Source organism: Eleutherodactylus coqui, chromosome 2 (assembly GCF_035609145.1).
Source record: "Eleutherodactylus coqui strain aEleCoq1 chromosome 2, aEleCoq1.hap1, whole genome shotgun sequence".
Taxonomy (NCBI): domain Eukaryota; kingdom Metazoa; phylum Chordata; class Amphibia; order Anura; family Eleutherodactylidae; genus Eleutherodactylus; species Eleutherodactylus coqui.
Window position 1 is genome coordinate 212,859,431 of NC_089838.1, and position 21,919 is coordinate 212,881,349.

Below are 21,919 nucleotides of genomic sequence, written 5' to 3' on the forward strand. Positions count from 1 at the left end.
CAGCCAGCGCTTCTTGGTCAGGCGGCTCAAAAATCCAGGGAGTGCTGGCTCTGATTAGTTATTGAGCGCCACGGTTCAGCCAATCACTTCGGCGCTCAATGAACCAATCACAGGCATTCAATGCATCCTCTACGTCTAGGATATTATACCATCTCGTGTGACATTTCTTTTTCCTTCGTAAATACAGTTGAGAAAAAACTATTTAATAGAATTGTGTTCCCTCCATCATTTTTATGGTTTCTCCTGCATTATTTTTTAAATCCTTTTACCGTTTATATGACTGAAAAATAGTTTAGGGTTATTTTTGCTCTCTTTGGCAATCAGTCTTTCTGCTTCCTCTTTGGCAGTTTTGATCTTTTCCTTACATAATTCATTTTTTTCCCTGTATGTTTTTAGCGCTTCTTCACTGCCTTCTCGTTTTAAGAATTTCTTTAATAATGCTTTCTTTTTTTCACTTATTGCCCCCTCCTTACAGTCTTGTCGAGGCACATTGGTTTCCTTCTACTTGTAGTTCTTTTATTTTTAAAGGGGATGAACTGCTCACATGTGGTAATTAGGATGTTTTTAAACTTCTCCCATTTGTTGTATGTATCTTCTCGCAGCCTCATCATTAGGGTGAAGTCACACGAACGTATATCGGCTCAGTTTTTACGCCGAGCCGATATACGTTGTCCTCGTGTGCAGGGGGGGGGGGGGTGGAAGAGCCAGGAGCAGGAACTGAGCTCCCAGCCCCCTCTCCGCCCCTCTGTACTATTTGTAATGGGAAGAGGCGGGGTGGGGCTAAGTTCCGAGAATTAGCCCCGCCCCCGTCCCACCTCTCCCCATTGCAAATAGTGCAGAGGGGCGGAGAGGAGGCAGAGAGTGGGGCGGGAGCTAAGTTCCTGCACTTGGCTCTTCCACCCCCCCCCCCCCCCTGCACATGAGGACAACGTATATCGGCTTGGCGTGAAAACCGAGCCGATATACGTTTGTGTGACTTCACCCTCAAGTAGGACTTAACAAACAGACATACCCCTTCCCTTTTCTGGTTCCCACAGTCTTTTCTGAAGAGATTGTAACCCTGTATATTCAACACTCAATTGCACTTATCATCAAGCCATGTTTCTATTATTCCTACTATATCGTAATTTTCATCAGACATTCTCACTTCAAGCTCACCCACTTTACTGATCAGACTTCTTGCATCCGTTGCCATACAATTTATACGATTGTTGTTATTCTTTATATATATATTATGCTACTTATGGTATATATAGCTATTAGCTGTTCTATCAGTTCTAACTGTACTAAACCCACCCCCTGCTCGACTCCCATTCTCATTATTTGGTCCCAGATCACTGTCTACACTGTCTTCCCCCTTGTTGCTCTTGTTGCCCTACTCCCTCATCTGCCAACTTTGTAAACCTGTTGGGGTGTGCCAGTTCAGGACTAGCCTCCCTGGTTCGCTTTCCTCTACCCCTTCTAACTGTCACCCAGCTAGCTGCCTGCTCTTTTGAACTACCGTCCTCTCCCGCCTGTACACCAGCGAGTGCCTGCTCAGTGAGCAGCAAACTCCCTTCCATATTGTCAGTGTATCTCAGTGTTACCAGTCGCTCATTTAGATCCAGGATCTGGGCTTCCAAATGTATGACGTGCATGCATCTTGCACAACACTATGCACCCTCGATTGGCTAATCAGGGACCGCATACATTGCACAAGTAGCAAACCGGACGGCATTGTCAAGCATGGAGCACATTCTTGTGGGGATCTACAAATTTACTTACAGAAGTAACGAAAATCAACTAGATCACACTCCTTATGTGCCTCCGCCCCTTCGCAACCACTCACGGGCCTCCGCCCCTTCGCAACCACTCACGGGCCTCCGCCCCTTCGCAACCACTCACGGGCCTCCGCCCCTTCGCAACCACTTACGAATTCTCCAGCAGCCCTTCTGGTCTCCTTGCCGCTGGCGGCTCTGCTGCCAGTCGGATGCTGCCCTGCTCCCACTTTTTGCTCCATGGATTCCCGCTTGAAGACACAGTAATTTACTCAGGAGTTGTGCACAGGCAGGAACCAAACCAGTACCCATCCAGGTGAGGGAAGGGGAAAGTTGATCACTGATAAGGGTTTAATTATTTAATTAAAAGGGATAGGAACTATAAGTACCTTTACACGGTACAACTGTCAGGCACATCAGCAACAGACAGCCATACCAGTGACTATTACTCATGTGCTTTACACAGGAGTGATGGTCGTTCTGTGAATGGAGACAGAGTGGGCCGAGGATTGTTCTGGCTCCCTCACCTCGATCCCTGTTTACACTGAGTGAGAAAACGCTCTGTAGTCGTTCCGTTTCAGTGAGCTGAAATGGAACGACTAGCGACAACTGAGCGACTTTTCACTCAGTGCCCTGTTGGGAGTCCTGTGTCTCTTGAGGAATGGGAAATCTGATAAGTTAGGAAGCTGGAGGGATTTACAGATCTATATCTACAGACATATCCATGCACTAACAGCAAGATAACACTTTTTACAATATCGGGCATATCTCACGCTGTTAGGGCTCATTCACCGTAAGAGGTTTTCGGTCCATAAATGCACAACGCATTTACAGACGAAAAAACAAACAGCTATTTCCTGCATATCTTTTCTCTTTTGCTGCTTTTTAGAGCATGTAAATATGCTGCAAATTTACACACGCAAAAAAATACGCAGAGGGGCCCGTTGTTTTGATGCCCAAATATGCAGTGAATACAAAGATAACTGAGTATTCACTGCATATTTGTGCATCCTAAACAACGGGCCCTTCTGCGTATGTAAACTTGTGCTGGCCCATCCACATCTGTGGCCTATTGCAGTGTGTAATACGCACAAAAATAGGACATGCTGCATATTTTTTCACGCAACCAAAAAGCATGTGAAAAATATGAGTATGTGAATGAACCTATTGGGTTCTATTTATTGCGTAATAAATGGCATATTGGTGAATGAGCACTTATGCTTTAAATGCCGTTTGTATACTTCCCTTTACAATGAAGTTTGCAGAAATGAGCACATGCTGCAGAAACAACCCGTTCAGATACATGGAAAAGATTGCTAGAAATTTATGCAAAAAAAACCTGCCATGTGTGAATATTTGTTAATAGTCTATGATGCTTCTTTGTCAAGTAACTCCCATTCATCGCTGTTGCCATAAAGAATCCACAAGATGAATGTGTGTCTCCAATATGTCGGCTCCCAGCAGTTTTTTACATTCACTAAAAAGGAGCGACAACAATTAAAAAAAAATAAAAAGACAATACTTATCTTCTACAGACTGAAATCATGAGACATTGACTTTAAAGATGCCCGTACACAAGACAGCTGCAAGAACAATGACTGTTCAACTGGCAGCCATGTTTCCGGACACCACCATGAACGCACACATTCGGCTTGGCAGCGAGTGCTTATTATGCCAATAGGGAAATGGATTAAAGACTGACAAACATCCATGATCTCTAGGAGGAAGCTCAGTACTGGATGTGCTAAAATAAAACAACTTTGGCTGGCTGCCCTCATATACTCGTACTTTAGATCAGTGGCGTCAAACTCATTTTCACCAAGGGCCACATCAGCCTTATGCTTGCCTTCAAAGGGCCGATTGTAATTATAAGACTGTACAGTAAAAGTGACCCCCCCATAATAGCTGCAGTATTAACAATGGCCCCCATAGTGGCCCTAGTAGTAATAATGTTTCCCATAGTGGCCGCAAAGGTAATAGTGTTCCCCTTAGTGGCCGCAGTAGTAATAGTCTACCTCGTAGTAATAGTGTTCCCCAAAGTTGCCCCAGTAGTAATAGTGTTCCCCATGGTGACCACAGTAGTAATACCACACCCTTTCCTACCTATTGTAAACCCCAAATTTTGTAAACGTTAAGATACATATTTATTTACACTATAAGATGTTTATGCAATTCTCATATGATGCAATTAATGCTGGAATTATTCTACTATGACTGTAATTTCAATAAAAAAAGAATTCACAAAAAAGGAATAGCAACCGAAAAAATTATAATAATAGGGTTCCCCAGAGTGGCCCCAGTAGTAATAGTAAGGCCTGCTGTACACTGTCAGGTTGGACCCCGCATACGGGATTCCCGAAGCTGCAGCAGGGGATTCCTTCATCCAGGGGCTTCACTTTGTTATCAACGGGACTGGCAGTAGCAACAGCGTCGGAACTATTGAAAACATAGTGAACATTGAGATCCTCTGCAGCTGCTGTGACAGCAGAGCAGGGGATTCCTTCATGCCCGTGGGGAGTTCCCTCATCACTGAACACTATGACACTAGTTATAATGAAGATCACCGGTCATCCTCCTAAATATAGAATACAGAAGGTAATGGTGTTGTTACAGAGATGGTACAGGCTGTAGCTCGTCATTTAATGCTCTACTGATGCATTATGAGATTGATATGAAAATAACATCAAAATGGTGCCTGATAAGCATCAGACACATGGGGTGTACTGCATGGAAGTGACTGCAATATACAGAGGAGACCTCCAGAGTGTGCAAAGCAATCAGGTGAGGGGTGCAGGGATGGAATATTGTGTTTTCGCCAGAGCAGTCCTTTAAAAAAATTTCTAAGTAAAGCTGGTTTCACACATTGTGCACTAGTTGCAGAATTTGCCCCGAAGTTCCATATCTAAGTACAGTACAATATTAGTGACTGGAGTTTTCACAAACCTCATTCATACACAGCTGTGGGGTGCAGCTGATGGTTGTATGTGAAGGAAAGTTGAAAAAAAATTGCAGCAGATTCCAAAATGAAAAACCCCTCCCAAAATGCAAAGCCCAAGGCAAACTGATTACTCTGGGTTCTGTTCTTTGCCACCAGCTGATGTTACTGGGTAAAGTCAAGGCCAGCTACACATTACATGCTACACATTAAGGCCTCCTGTCCACAGGCAAGTCGGACCCCGCATACGGGATTCCTGCAGTGGAGTTTGACCCAGTGCCCGGCTGGTGACCTCTGCGTGGCCGCCTGCACACGGGCGGGTCTGACCCCGAATGTAGGATTCCTGCACCAGAGTTTGACTCGGTGTTAGGCCTGCTTACCTGTCCGGCGTCTTCTTCTGTGCTGCCCATGTGTCGGGCGGCACATGTGCAGTACATGGGACGCCGCACTGTTGCTATGGCGATGACGTGGCCTCCACTGCTGCCAATGTGCCGGCCGGCGCATGCACAGTTGAGAGGACGCCGTCGGCATAGTGATGGCGCGGCTCCTGCGGCCATTCCACAATGATAATTGCCGAATGGCCGCGGCATGAATGGCTGCCATTGACTTCAATGGAACCTAGCTGTGCGAAGCCCGCAGCAAATCACAGCATGCTGCGATTTCTTTCCCGCAAGCGGAAAATCGTAATTGATTTCTGCTCGTGGGCAGGAAATCGTGTTTTCCATAGCATGCTATGGGCTGGATTTGCTGCGAAATCTGGAGGTGGAATTCCGCTCCAGATTTCACAATGCGAATCCACCCATGGACAGGAGGCCTAACACAGTATTACAGGAAGGCCATTCACATGAAGGGCCATCCTGTATTACCAGGAAGGTCTTGCAGTGCGAGAACCGCCCCTAGTGAGCAGCTCTCCATTCTGGGTTATAAAGGGTGTACTGAGTAGAGGACCCCACTCTATGATGTTCATATTGGGGCCTAGTAAGATATATCAGCATTTGTTTTGCTCTTGGCACAATCCCCTAAAGGCTCTTTTACACACAACGATTAATTTGCTTGATAATTGTTACACGTAACGCGGTCAGTCGTGCACTGCTTGTTGTCTTGTCGTTTCTGGCTGGTTTTTTAGTCGTCAGGCAGTTTAAAATTAATTCCATTTGAATGGGAATTGTTCAGTGTTTTGAGTGACTGGATGACATGAGGGGAGGGGTGGGGAGGGTTGCGTGTTTACCTTTTGATACACAATGAGTACATCGTTTACTCATGGCTACTGAAGACAATGAATTTCTTCACACTAATTAAAATCCTCCCTACCATATAAACACACATAAACACAAGCCCAGCTGAGCAAACAACTAATACTGAGTTTACTTTAGCTAATGAAGGAAACAGAGATGATATCAAGCAATTATATTTTAAGCAAAAAAGGCATCTATTCGTTCAGTCGTTTTAGCGATAATCGTTGCGTGTAGAAGGGCCTTTAAAATCATATGTAACAATAATTACCCGTTAGGATGTAAACACAAGTAATGGCCATTGTGTGATTGTGATGCAGACAAACATCAAGTTGATATGTGGTTTGACTGCAAATGATTGTGGTTATCAGACTGCACTGTCTGCTCTTTTTTTGCAAGTAAAAATAGCTTTACATTAAAAATCCACAACATTAACAATCATTTGAAAATACAAATGGGGAGCGCAGGGCAATAGGAGACAAAAACCCATAGCCACCTAAATACAGCAGGGAGCAAGTAAGTTGTGTGCAACAAGCTCAGCTTTATAAATGTATATGGTAAAAATGACAAACCTGGTACCTGCAGATTCACAGCTGAAATGGAATTTTCAATCAAATTCAGACGTTCCAATAACCCTTTCCAATCCAATTTGTATCCTGGTTTTCCTAGGGGGCTTACTCTTTTTCTGCTGTTATACAATGGCGCTATATGCTGGCTAAAGCCAGTACTCCATGAGGTGACACGTTGGATAGGCTCCAACAGCAGAGAGGCTGGCAATATACAGTAAGAGAACTCCGACGGACGTCTTCCAACATCGGAGCTGTACAGCCTTAACCCCTTGAGTGGCACGCCCGGAAAATTTCCGGGACGAGCTCCACTGCTCATAGCAACATAGCCCGGAAGATTTCCGGGCTATGTATCACTATGGGAGCTGCAGAGCACAATGCCACAAGCTGTGACAGTGTGCTCTGCCTGCACAGACCCACAGAGAACAAAGCAAGGGCTTTGAAAAACCAGCAGAAGATATTGCTGATATGCCGGCAACCTCCTGCTTTGTTTACAGGTTGCCATAGAGACCATTGGCTTGTCAGAAGCAAGCCGATGGTCTCTGTGGCAGGGAGAGCTGGTTGTTAGCTGTCAGAGGACAGCTAGGTACTAGCTCTTACAGCAGAGATCAGAGAAAACCTCCGATCTCTGCTGTGTTAACCCTTTACATGCTGCAGTCTATGTGACTGCAGCATGTAAAGGGCTGTCATTGCAGCATGTAAAGGGCTGTCACCATCAGACCCCCGGAATGTGATCAGGGGTCCTGATGGGTCCCTGTGGAAGTCCCCTAAAGGGACAAAAAAAAAAAATTATAAAAAAAATAAAAACACTTGTCTCCCTTTACTTTGTAAAAAAATCAAAAATACAATCACACATGTGGTATCCATGCGTCGTAATGACCCAGAGAAGGAAGTTAATACATTATTTAACCCCTTAATGACATGGCCCCTTTTTTCCCCATTTCTTTTTTTCCTCCCCCCTGTTTAAAAAAATCACAACTTGTCCTGCAAAAGACAAGCCCTTATATGGCCGTGTCAATGGAAAAATGAAAAAGTTATAGCTCTTGAGACGCAACTGCAAAATTAGTTGAAATTCAATGATTAGACCATTTTAAAAAACCTGCCCTGGTGGGCACGACAGGGTGGTAGGAAACCCGCCACTCAAGGGGTTAAATCATGATGTCTTCAGAGTTCAGACAGTGGATTGGAAAGGGTAAAAAAATGTCATAAAATCACAACTAGTTACTGCCGCTGGATGATGTTGCTATTAAAATGATATAAAATGCATGCGGAAAGAATACCAGAAACAAGTTGTAAGCTTGCGTTCCGTGCATGCATTTCTTATAATTTTTATATTTGTCAGTTTCTTACATGTTAAATACTATTTAAAAACCCCATCAGAATGTACAGCACATTGGAATGCTATTACTAATTCAAGTGATTCTTAAGGCGCATTTAGACAACCGTATATCGGCCGGGTTTTCACACCGGCTGATATACGGCGTCTCTCTCTGCAGGGGGAGGAGGCTGGAAGAGCCGGGAGCAATGCTCTGAGCTCCCGCCCCCTCTTAACCCCCCTGCACTATTTTTAATGAGGAGAGGCGGGGTGGGGGTGGAGCTAATTTCCAGAACTTAGCCCCACTCTCGTCCCTCCTCCTCTCGTTACAAATAGTGCAGAGGGGCGGGGGGGGGGGGGGGGGGGGTGAAGAGGAGGCAGAGAGGGGGCGGGAGCTCAGTGCACTGCTCCTGGCTCTTCCAGCCTCCTCCCCCTGGAGAGAGAGACGCTGTATATCCTGCAGAAAAAAAACCGCTGCGAATTTCGCAGTGAAAAAAACTGTAGTGGGTAGTCACCCTTAGGCTGCATTCACACGAACGTATATCGGTTTTCACGCCGAACCGATATACGTCGTCCTCATCTGCAGGGGTGGGGGGGGGAGGATGGAAGAGCCAGGAGCAGGAACTGAGCTCCCGCCCCCTCTCCGCCCCTCTGCACTATTTGCAATGAAAGGAGGTGGGATGGGGGTGGGGCTAAGTTCCGAGAATTAGCCCCGCCCCATTGCAAATAGTGCAGAGGGGCGGAGAGGAGGCAGAGAGGGGGCTGGAGCTCAGTTCCTGCTCCTGGCTCTTCCATCCTCCCCCCCCCCCTGCAGATGAGGACGACGTATATCGGCTCGGCGTGAAAACCGAGCCGATATACGTTCGTGTGAATGCAGCCTTAGATTGTTTCTTTGTGACACATTTTACCTAATATCCATGGCAAATTTTGGTCACAGAGCTCCTGCACAATGGGGATGCTCTAAGGAATTCTCTGCTAGGTCTTTTTAAAATGTCCTTGCAGAGAGGACCTGGATGTTTATAGTCTATGGGCAGTCCAGAAGTGGTTAAAAAATACAAAATATATTGCTCTCAAGCTATAAAAAAAAAGCAGACATGCTACACATGAGGCATATCTGCTAGACCTGCCTTTGATGTACACTTTGTAAAAAAAGTCTGCTGTGGAAAAAAGTGATGGAGCGGAACCAACAGCAGCATACAGGATATCATATACTGGAGACGTACACCACAATAACAGTACAGACTGCATCTCTACCCCATTGCTTTGATTATGTTTTGCACCATTTCTGTATTGAGCACTCTCCTTCTCTATCGTTTTCATTTTTATCACCTGCAATAACCTGCTGCCAGTTTACCTTGCCTTACCTATCCAACTGTCCAATCGTGCGAGCCACACATCTAGACATGGCCGCTCGATGGGGCAGGGAGACTCCACTAACTCCCTGCACATCTATAACCTCATCTCTACACTAGCCCCTATCGCCATCCTCATTCCCAGTCTTAATTCTCTCTCTTTTTTGAGAAGGGACATCGGGGAGATTCCTTAGACATTTTTTTTTTTTTATCGTATGCCCTGCTCATTTATATAGGACAGACATGCCTTCAATTTAAGTTATTTGAATCAGAAATAGTACATATGGCTGCAGGGGTAGTGAGGGCACCAGGTCTCTGAACCTGCATCAGTTTGGAGACCATAAAACTCTCTTACCTGTGGACTACTTAAGGGAGTGGTCATAAAAAAATTAAAAAAAAACAAAAAACAATACTTACCTACTCCTCCCCAGGCAGTTTTCTTACCGCATCTTCTCCTCACCGATCTTCTCCTGGCTCCTACAGTCCCCCGCGTCACCTCACCGTACGCCGGACGATTTTTCTTCTACAGGTGATGAAGCATCCATTCTCTGCAGTCTCCTTCCTGCAGGTCAATGTACTGCCTCGCAGGGAATACCGAATCCTATGCCAGGCCATTGCCACAACTGCGCAATGCGCAATGTTTCGCGGCAATAGCATATGAACACTCGCAGCGAGACAGAGAGCATGCACAGTCTCAACAATAGCCTGGCATAGCATTCAGCATTCCTTGCTAGGCACTAATGATGTAGCATTCACTGACCTGCAGGAAGCAGAATGCCTGTGAATGGACGCTACATAAAAGGTAAAAGAGGATCCGGCCGGCCGGCTTGCGGTGAGGTGACCAGGGGGACTGGAGGAGCCAGTAGAAAAGGCAAGGAGAAGATTCCGTAAGACGACTTCCTGGGGAGGAATAGGTAAGTATAGGATTATTTTTTCTAATCACAGAACCTCTTTAAGGATCTACCCCAGGCACATCCTGTTCTTTACATTTTCAAATGCATATATATATACATATATATATATATATATATATATATAAAATCAATGCATGTTTTATCAGATGTATTTTTATACTAGCTTGTTGAAGTCTCAAAAGTTTGCTGCAACATTTATTTTTTTAGCCATTAAAAGACATCTATAAGATTATTTTGTTTTTCTTCAGCACACCTCAAAATGAATGCAGACTAACCCAATATCCTGAATAAAGATTTAGTACCCAGCACTTTTTACAGATCCCAGGCCAGACCCACCCTGTATCCAATACAGTCCCCAAATCAAAGGTTCAGCTACTCACATTGGCGAAAACCCACACATTTTTCTCGACTCCCAGGCACTGTTGCAGAAAATGATCTACTGCCGCTTGGCATCATGTGGCGAGTTTGTGGGTGCCCAGATTTTCTGGCTCTTCTAGATCTCCCTTTTTTTTAGCAGTCTCTTGGACATTCTGGGAGAGTTGAAAAACAAGTCTAACCTGCAACAGGAGACTGCCAGGGCAAAAGGGCTCAAGAAGATCCAGTGTTACAGTGAATGTTCACTGCATTAATCACATCTACTCAATAAAAGATTGGTCCACCTTTTTGGGCGATCATGGCTTTTGGACTTCGGGAAAAGGATTCCACAAGGTAGTGAACATCCTCTACACTCAACTTGACCCAAGCCCGCTGCAGTAGCCATGTTGGTTTGTCAACATTTTGCAAATAAGTGGGAGCAAATCTCACAGCCCTTTACAGCATATTTCAAAAATGTTCAATGGGGTTACAGTCCGGTGAGTTTGGGGGCCAAGGCAGTGTGGAAAATTCATTGCCATGTTCCTCCAACCACTTCCTAGTAATCCGAGCTCAAAGACACAGAGCGTTGCACTGTTGATAGACGGCATTGTGGTCAAGGAAAACTTCCTGAAGATATGGTTGCAAATGGTTAGCTAACCATTCAAGGATTGTGCTATGATGACCAACGGTGCCAGAAAACGCTCCCCGGACCATGGCGATGCCACCACTGACTCATCGAACCCCAATGGGGCACAGATAGAAGAGCAATTTACACTGCATGGAGACCCGGCCATCTGTATGGTTCAGCTGGAAATGGGACTCGTCACTCCAGATGACAGTCCACCATGTATCCAAGCTTTATGGATATCATTCCTGGGCCATGCGGGGCGTTGTTGGCAATGACTCTTGTCGGTCTGCAGCTACTAAACCCCAGTGGACACAAGGCATGCTTCATGGTCTTTGTGGAAGTCTGTCCAACTTCCTCACTGTTGTACTGCTGGGCCAGTTGGTCCACTGTGGCACTTTGTTACTGAGATACCAGACATGTCACCCAACACCTTCTTCTAGGATCAACCACATGTAGCCTGCCGCTGTATGATCTTCAGTCGGATGTCTGTTCATGGTTCAACCAGTCTACTGCGGTTCAGAACAGCCAACAAATGTGGCTATTTCAGAAATATTGGCACCACAGCTCCGGGCACCAACAATCTGCCTGTGGTCTAAGTCCCTCAAGTCACCACGTTTACCCATGACTCAAGGATTTGCCTCCTGCTGCGCAGAGAAATCAGCACATTACCCGAGAGCAGACCCTGAAGCGGTTATCACATGGCACCGTGTTACCGATCACAAGATGCCACGTGCCAGCTGTTCCGAATGCTGCTTCAGTATCAGGAGGAGTGGGTCTCCCTTCACGTGCTGGTGAGATTTCAGGGCGACTTCACCTCCACTATGTGCACATTGGAACTTACTAGTTTCACGTGCGTTCGGTTGACATTGAGCCCAAAGCGAACTCACCGTATTGTGTGTACAAAAGCGTGCACCTTCCTAAACCTGTAGTATACAGGTTACCATCAGCTATAGCGCACACAATGCCTTAGAAATGGCACAACCTCATTAACATATGAGGCGCAATACAACTACAGGTCACCTGTATATGCAGAGTGATATAACACACATAGCTCATATCTGCACTATAGAATATGGCACATGAGGAAAACCTGCATTACCAATGGATGTGAATGGGGTTTACCGAACTGCATGACATAAACTGAGGTAACTCTGGATTATGTCACCTGGAACCGCTTTCATTTCCATACAGGTATTTTTAGTTGCTGGCACGGCGGCTGAGGCGACGGCCAGCAGCCCGTCCGAGGGAGATTTGGATACATGCAAAGCCTGAAAGAAAGCGCGTTCCAGGCACGTAGCAGAACCCTGAGCCGCCCGGCGGAGGAGCTCTGGAGTGGGACAACCGCCCGCTCCTCGCACCCTCCGTCCTTCCCGCTCTCCCCTCAGGCGGCTTCCTCTCACCGCCGGTTGTCGTCCTCCCCCTACATGCGCCCCTCCCTCCACTAGCTCCCGGCCGTGCCCTCCCCTTCAGGCTCAGTCGCTCGGGGGATAACGTGCAGGATGTACACACGGCGTGCAGCTGACTGCTGGCCTGGGCACCATGAGACATCTCCCACCCAGAAGCCTGCAGAAGACTCCCATCCCGGACGGCTGTTACTCGGTGCCGCCCGGCACACAGCGTGAGAGAAGGGGCAGAGGAGCTGGCAGCCCGCACCCCGCATGTGAGTGCTGCTACATTGTATCCGGCTGGTTCTGGCTACAATCTGCTACTTTGTATGTAAATCTGCAGGATGCTGTAATGTATGGGGTGTAACTGGCGAGGCGATCAGACGGTCACAGCACGGGGGACATATACATTGTAGTCCCATTCTAGCACTACATATAGTGGACCCATGGGTGCACCTCTCGTGCCACAGATAATGTGGAGTGGGTGCCATATGTGATTGCTTAGTAGCTGTGCCATATCCTTCAATCAGTTTCTATGCAAATAGGCAGCGAAAACTATTGGAACACAAACTAAATTGGAGTTACAATTAAACGATTTTCTTTCGATCATTTCCAAAAATGTTTTTGGTTTAGCAAAAAGTAATAGAATTTTTTTACTTTTCACTAACAAGTTTTAAACTTTTTTCACATGAGTGGAATATTTCCGCAAGGCGCTCTTAATCTCCAATACTCTCACAAGTCTGCATGCAGATTTTAATACAGAAAGCTTGCAGAAATATGTGAAAGTTCCATAGGTGTCAGATCTTGAATGGGACGATCTGCCGAACCTGTGTATACAATGAAAGGAAATTAAATCGCCCTGTAGATACGATGCCTGTTAATGGCTAACAAAAAGAATTTGATCTTATAACGGAGCAAGCTTTCGAGACTATTTTAGGTTTCCTCATCAGGCAAGGAAGAGACCTTCAGTAAGTAGTCTTGACAGCTTGCATTGTTAGCAATGCTAAAATATCAAGATCATCTTGTTTCTCTTAGTGATCTTATACACGAACGCGTGGTGATGGCGTATAACGTGCGCGGGTTTGGTGTGTATAATACGCTGTACTGTTGTTGCCGCTCACACACATTGCGTTCTGTCTGAGAGCAATAACAAGTTACTGGCTAACGAGGTGCCAAACCTTTTTGCCTTTTTACAAAGAAGGGGGCCCAGTGCTTCAAGAAATGCTGCAACTCTTTATTGTCCTGATTGTCAGGAGTTCCAGAGGTTGTACCCTCCGAAGTAAAGATAGATCCTTAAAGGGGTTTTCCAGCGAAATACAATTGATGACCTGTCAACGCCACAATAACCAAGAGGGCAAAGCAGAAACCTCTGCGCCGATCTCCATGTAGTGGCCGGCACTTGTAATTGCAGGCACGGCTCTCATTGAAATCATTGTACGGTACTATGTATGTGGATGGACCTGGGGCCTTTTTACACGGGCCCATAAATCGTTCAGATACCCACATCCAACGGGAATCTGAATGTTCCAACTGAATGACAATTCGCTTGTTTCTCGTTCAGTTTCTGCAAGCGGAACAATAGATCGGCCTGTGTAAACAGGGAGTTGTTTACTTATGAATGACTGCCTGTTTATTGTGAATGGAGGTGGACGGCCTGGAAGATCTCCGACTCGCTCTGCTTCCATTAACTGAACAATCATTGCTCCTGTGTGAAAGCACAGGAACAATTATCACTGGGACGACCTGTCAGGCATCTGCACCCAACAGGTTGTCCCGTGTAATAGGACCCATAACAAAACGCTACACACATGTAATATATATGCAGAAATAATCCATGTGATTTCAGATCCTCAGTATACCATATAGCAGATCTTTTTTTCGATTAACTTCACACATTGTTACGCAGATTATAATCCTTCTCTAGTTCTGTTTGTAACACATGCAGTTTGTGCCTCTGAACAGTTAATGAACATAGCTTAACCCCTTAGAGACCAGCCTATTTTGTACCTTAAGGACCAAGCAATTTTTATTGTCACATTGCAAGAGCCATAACTCATTGACATAGCCGTATGAGGGCTTGTGAGGGGTTAATTCTGGTTCTTAGGATAGTCAAGGGCTAAATAGAGAAAAATAAGTTGTATTTCACTGAATCATTATGTTTTGCGCCCCGCTCTGGGAAGACAGTCATGGTCTTGTTCCCAGATGAGCCTGGGAAGACAGTCATGGTCCTTCTCCCAGATAAGCTTAACCACAATATGGGGGTGCATATCTTTGTAACTTGTCGAAGGACACATTGTTTAATAATAAGTTGTTTTTCTTAAAATGTTCTGGAGACCTCGGCAATGTGCTGAAACATTGTTTTGTTTAAGGAAATATTATTTTTCGTACCCTGCATGGGCGAGTTCCTATATAAACTCTGAGCTTGTTTAATAAACTAGGCATTCACTTGGTTTACTACATACGGTGTGGTTGTCCATTGAATCCTCCGAGTACTCGCATCCAGACTGATTGGGAAGCAGACAGCATCAGCTGAAGGGTCCCCTTGAGACTCCCAACAGGGCATAATAGGCTGGATTACATGGCAGGCATGGAGACATTTGTCAGGCTTCCAACTGCCATGGGAACCCATTGGTACCTTGCAATCACATTGTGGCGTGGTGATAGGTGACAGGAGGAGCCCCCAGCCCCCTGTAATCTTCTTACATGCTGCAGTTGCTATTGAGTGTGACAGGTAAGAGGTTAAACTGCTAGAATCTGAGGTTTCGCCACTTCTGGCTGTCACAAGTCAGCCAAGCCACTGCCTTAAAAAGATGTTTTTGCAGATTTAAAGCCCATTCGTGAGGTCAGTAAAAAGGCATATTGTGGTCTCTAATGGGTTAACAAAAGATAAAATATCCATACTATGGCCTCTTCCCAATCTAGTCCCCTTGCACTGTACACTGGAGCTGGTAGGCAGACTCAGATGACAAATTGTATTGTTCTTTCCCATTCCATTGATGAATATTAAGAAATCTAGTAGATGTCGTCAGTATATTTGGGGAGGTCTTAGACTACAGATATACTCTATGTCCCATATTGGATGCAAATGAAACGTCAATAATTTAATATAATCATGGTCTCCTGAGCTGCAGGGTTGCTTCACAAGGGTAATGTGGCAGTGCAGGAAGCTTTGAGGGGAGGGGTAGTTCTACATCCTTTGTTTCCTGGATCTGTTAGGGCAGTGTTCCCCAACTCCAGTCCTCAGGGACCACCAACAGGTCATGTTTTCAGGATCTCCTCAGTGTTGCACAGGTGATGTAATTATTGTCAGTGCCTGAGCCATTGCCATGGGTGTTCTTACCATAGGAGATCCTGAAAACATGACCTGTTGGTGGTCCCTGAGGACTGGAGTTGGGGACCCCTGTGTTAGGGGTTACAGAGGCAGTACCCGATTGATCATAAAGTGATGGCATGTTTTAGATGAGAATACTGTTAAAAAAAAATGGTCCTGCAAAATCTGCAGAGCTGGAGACAGATACAGTTTAGTTAAGCAAAAAGTTCACTAGCAATGCATAGTAAAAAATGTCTCCCTTCTCACCCCTTTTCAATCATACGAGGTCATAGGGTGCTCGGCCAAGAGCTATTTCCCCCCACAACTCCCCAGAATACATGTGAAAGCTTGGTTGAGCAGAGCATTTATGTACTTTCCATCGGCAGAGGGGGAGTAATCCACTGCCAGGCACTTCTGGCAGTCGCTTATCTCTAGGGAGAACAAAAGGATCAGGTGTTGAAATTCAGCATCACCTGTCAGGAGGTCCCAGTACACATATAGTAGTCAGCTCCGCTGAAATTGGTGAGTTCAGACAACTTTTCCTTAATGTGTACAGAGGCCTTTACACCTTTCTACAAACAAAAAAAGGCTTCTGTATGACTTATGGCCCATTTACACGCAAAGATAATCTTTCAAACGACTGAAAGATTTAGTGATCTATTTGCATAAAGTGTTAATGGTCATTAACAGGTTATAATCTTTATTTGCATGTAAAAGGGCCTCCAGGAGCTGTTTGCAGAGACCAGCATGTGATTAATCACATGATCAGCACTGCATACAGCTACTTAGTTTTTGTTGTAGCTGCCATCTGGTTACAATATTGTCTGCTGACTCCTGTGGAGATAACAGCGTGTGGTCTGTTAATAAATACTTTATCTCTCACTAGCTAAACAATGAATTTAAAGTTCACCTTAAAATCGTTGTTCAAGTGAAAAGTGCATGATGCGTGCGTTTACATGTAACGGTTATCGCTTTTCAGTCGTTTGAATGAATTTTGAGCGATAATTGTAGCCTTTAGGCTACTTCTATGCTTATCTGGCTACTTTTGGCTGCAACAGTGCAACCAAAGATCGCTATGCAGACCTGCGACCTTTCACTGCCATTGAAGTCAATGGGGTCGCAGTGTGAGTTGCAAAAAATCCACTGAGGCATTTTGTTTCTTTTTTACAACCTGTGAATCACGGTTGTGACAATCTGCCACTCCCACTGTGACCTCATTGTCTTCAATAACAGGGCAAGGGTGCAGGGCTACACAGCGATCTTTGGTCAAAGCTAAAAATTGACGTATTGCCATAGCTTAATTGATAATCTCAGCTGTTCTATTGTTGAACTGACTATTAGAGCACAAAACGTGTGCTACGGTATATCTCACGGACCCAAATTATTAAGTATTATGTATATGTGAGCAGCTCGGGGAAGCAAAACACATTACACAGGTGGGTAATGAGAAAGTTCCTTACTCTTTTGCACAAGAATACAGGATATGGGATGCTTCTGCCATGCGCAGTAATAATAATATAAATATATACTTATGTGGTTATAGCCACTATCACATACTAAAAAAAGACAATAAAATTCTCATGTCTTACCAAGTGGTCTTGGGTCTTCCCGTTACAACTCATAAAGAGTTCTCTTTGCTGGAAGAAGGGTCCAGCCACTTCTACATTCCTGCAGGAATCTGTCTTGTTTCAGATTTTTTCCCCAGTATTAGCTACTGACCAGGCATATGAACTTAACATACATTTCAAAGCAATGATATAATATACGTATGCGGTTTTCCGCGTGGATGTACATTTAAGGACAGCATGTGGTCTGCATGGAAGAAAAAACGCAAGCAGGGAATGGCATTAGGAAGTTGCCCAACCCCCTGGAACACCCTTCTATCGCCCAGGCGACATTCTCTTGTGCGGTCATGGTGAGAGCTATTCTGAAAGCCTTCAGAACGGGATGCTGCTCTCTAGGCTTGGCTGTTTTATACTACCTTTTTTGGCAGTAGTATAAACCACTGTTGCTCCCCAGTCTCTGTCTTGTCTAGCTACAAATTCCTACTTTCTTTATTCCATTTGAACCTGGTCTCCTAGCAATTTAATTCCATCCAGAGATCAGTGGAGCTCATCTGTGCAGAATCCGCTATAAAATAGAGCATGCTGCGATTTTTCTTTCACCTGTGGAATCCGCAATTCCTACCTGCAAGTGTGAGCGAACCAGCGAAAGTCAATGCATTGTAATATCCACATATCGTATGGCGATTGCGGAATCCGCAATTTGAAATTCAAATCCCTTCGCGTGAGACTGGCCTAAGTAAAGGCTATGGACACGTCAAGCAATGTGCGCTAACATTCTAAAAGTTTGATGGGTGGCTAAAACATGATGGGTGATGTGAACAGCCCCTAAGTAATAGTTAATACGTTCTCAAAGAAGAGCTCTGCATCAAAATCCAGGCTAATGGTGTAAATTTTGACGGGAAAATTATGCGGTTTATCTGTGACATGTGAATGTACCTTAATTCTAACTTCACGCATTCAAGCATGATCTGGGGCTGTAAAACCCTCCCGCATATCGTGCTCCTCATCATGTTAATTCCCCGAGGATGCCAGGCATTTTCATGTTAAAACAGCATCACTTTGCAGTAGAAGCAACTGTGGCGCAAAAGGATCACAAAGTTTCCCCCATTGCTTTCAATAGGGACAGGCAATGCTAACGTCAGCCCTATTGAAAACAATAGGCGGTTCGATGCGAGAGCACACAGCAAGTTAGAACATGCCGTGATTTGTTTCCTGCATCACCAGCAAAACGTACCCATCCTCAGCCCCAGCACTCCTACCCCGCAGTCCTCCTGGCGTCTTTGAATAGCTATTACCTGGCTGCTGCAGCCAATCGGAAGCCTCGGCATTTCAGGTGCCATTCTCCTGGCATATCCACTCATAGCTCTGTGTGGATGGGTACGTTCCACTGGTTTTGTTATTTTAAGCCCTGTAACACCTGTAGGTTAAAAAGTTATATTGTAGCTGCGCAACCGCTTTAAAAGCAGGTAATAACTTGGCACCTCGTAGTGTAGATCACATGACTATTTTAGGAAAATAGTTTAGAGAAAGTAATGTGCTCACCTTATGACTTTGTACAAACACAGGCACAATGTTGGTAATCGCATATAGGTTAAATAATGCCAGCTGTAACTCCTTTCCTACACTGTATGGCGAGTATTAGATCACCATTGGACAGACAGAAACAAAAGTAGGCTCTGCTGACAACAGCATTTCAGGACAATGGGATTGTTAGAGTAATCAGCGGCTTTTGGGTGATACTCAAGGGGTATGTAAGCCTCATCAGTCAAATATGCCCAATTCAGCAGTGCATCAGGGAGGAGTAGACATGGAACAGTCAAGATAGTGTCTCAAACTTATCTTCTGAAGCACATTTTTTTAGGTATGTCTTACACGATAAGCTTGGAACTGATATGAGCGGATCACGAGCTCCTCGTCCTCTCAGAATCCAGTCAAAATATAATAACCTTACTAGGATTCACTACGAAGTGCTTATGGTGTGTGCACATTTATAAGCATTTCAGAAAGAATATCTAGCGATGTAACCTAAAATCATTGAGTAAAAAAGTGACTTGTTGCTTTGTGAACTGTGATAAGGAATGATACAATACAACATTAGTCTGGGTTATTTAGTAACATAACCTTATTAAAGGTGGATTCCCACTACCTACAATTGCATGACAACCACTCTGTACTTGGTTGCTGCTCTCCAGGACTTGAGACTACTGCAGCCAATTACTGGCCACCATAGTGAATTCTATAGGCAGTGATTGGCTGCAGCAGTCACATATGTGTACACAGTAGCTGTGGAGCAATTTTAGGTGTTGGGAAAACACCTTTTAACTTCCTTAAAGGGGTTGTCTCGCGAAAGCAAGTGGGGTTCAGCACTTCTGTATGGCCATATTAATGCACTTTGTAATATACATTGTGCATTAAATATGAGCCATACAGAAGTTATTCACTTACCTTCCCTGCGCTGGCGTCCCCGTCTCCATGGCTCCGTCTAACTTCAGCGTCATGTGTGCCGATTCCAGCCAATCAGGAGGCTGGAATCGGCACATGTCATGGGGCGGAGCCAAGCGATGACGCGTAGAAGGGGCGGAGCCAGAACGCAGATGCTGCCGAACCGAGCCGAAGGCAGAAGACCCTTCTGCGCAAGCGCGTCTAATGGGGCGATTAGACGCTGAAGTTAGACGGAGCCATGGAGACGGGGACGCCAGTGCAGGGAAGGTAAGGGAATAACTTGTGTGTGGCTCATATTTAATGCACGATGTATATTACAAAGTGCATTAATATGGCCATACAGAAGTGTATAACCCCACTTGCTTTCGCGAGACAACCCCTTTAATTGATAATGGCTAGGCAGTTCAATACCAGATTGGTATCTTCTAGTTTAACAAATTTAGAAGCAAATGTGGAGTTTATGTAAACAGAAATGACTCCAAAAACATCATTTGCATACAAGTGACATGTAAATTAATGATAATGAAGTGGGTATTAACAAACAAAATGCCTAAACATGTGACAAAAAGGAACATCAAAAGACACAAACAACAGGACTATGCATAATAAAACATGATAAAGGCAAAGCAGCCCTGTGGAAGAAATCACCAAGTCATGTAGAAAGAATAAAAAAGTAAAGTTTCGGCCATACCTTTTCTTAAAGACAATGAGATGTTTTGGTTTCAGTAAAGAAATTATCACAAGAATCCTCTCCTTCATTTTTAAACAAGTTTTAGAGTATAGATAAAAATCAAACTTGACATCACGTACTAACGGTAATTGGTGAAACTAAAACAAAACCTTGGCATTAACGTACATTTCTTATATATATTTGTATTCTTACGAATTTGGTTTATTTTTAACACCATCTGCCTCGCACTGTATATTGTTTATTTGACAGCCCCAAACTCTTTTAAGCTTTACAGTGTCCTATAATTATCACGCAACTGGGGGAAAATCCCTCGGGAAGCCCAGATGCGGATGCGCCTCATGGTGGAAGGAAAGGACTGCGCTGTACCAAAGCTCACATACTAGCAATTACTCATGTAATGTGCATGACATGAGTCAAGGGAAATTAAAAGTTGTGAAATGCGAAATGACAAAACTTAACATTGATATTCTTGGAATTAGCGAATTGCACTGGACAGGTAAAGGATATTTACCATAGCATCCATGATGATAGCACACATGGAGGTTGCCCCGCCTAAGCTCATTGGGACAGGAAGAGTTCTTAAGGCCATTTCCAGTGTTTCTTCCTGTCCCAAGGGACACAGAGGGAGTTCTCAATGCTGGAGGATGGCCGAAGGCGAGCTGACTAACCGAGGAGAAGTCCAGGATCCGGCCTGTTCAAAGGAGCGGCAAGGAGGCCGCGGGATCCGCGGCAGGTGCTCCTGCATCTCGCGCTTAGGTCCCGACGCCTAAAGGCTCCTGGCGCCCTGTGAGCTTTCCTGCGGGATTCAGGCTCCACAACACCTCTAGAACACCACGGACAGCATGGATGGTGAAAAGGGGATTGCGCCAATTGTAAGTAGTCCACTTGGACAAATCTAAAAGTGGTGGATTAAGTATGTTGGTATAATGGCTTCTCCCATTTTTAGAAGGAAGCATTAAAAACAAGAGGATAAGAAAAGGATTAAATGTGCTTTATGTACGAAAGGGCTGGAGGATAGTGCAAAAAAGCTAATTTGTCCAGAATGTACAGCAAAAATTGTGAAGGATGAGTAGCAGAGTTTATTGCAAGGTATACCTGCTATGATTCAGGCGATTTGCGCTGAACAGATCCCCGATTCCCAGCCAGGACCCTCCAGGCAAGCTAAGAGAGCCCGTGCACAGGATTATGTAAATTATTCACCTGAATTATCTGAGGTGGACTATTAGGATGACTATTCGTCAGAATATTCAGCGAGCACGATAACGGAAAATGGCGAGGAAAAAAATATTATTTCTCCAACCAAGACCTAGACGAATTAATTTTTAGCGGTGCGCAACACTATGGAGGTGATTAAGTTGCACAACCCAGATCCACACAGGATGAAATGTTTAGGGGTCTCAGATCCCAACGGAAAAAGGGGTTCCCATTGAATGAAAACCTAAAGAAGCTCATCACAGAAGGATGGCATAGGGC

General features: G+C 44.8%; 1 protein-coding gene across 2 annotated transcripts in view; it reads left to right on the top strand.

The window, feature by feature from the left end:
• Positions 1-12,542: 12,542 nt before the first annotated feature.
• C2H15orf39 (chromosome 2 C15orf39 homolog) overlaps positions 12,543-21,919 on the top strand; it is a 71,779-nt gene continuing 62,402 nt past the window's right edge. For both annotated transcript variants that reach the window (XM_066592451.1, XM_066592452.1), the window contains exon 1: positions 12,543-12,713. The gene's annotated coding sequence lies outside the window, so the exon portion shown is untranslated. The remainder of the gene's footprint in view (positions 12,714-21,919) is intronic.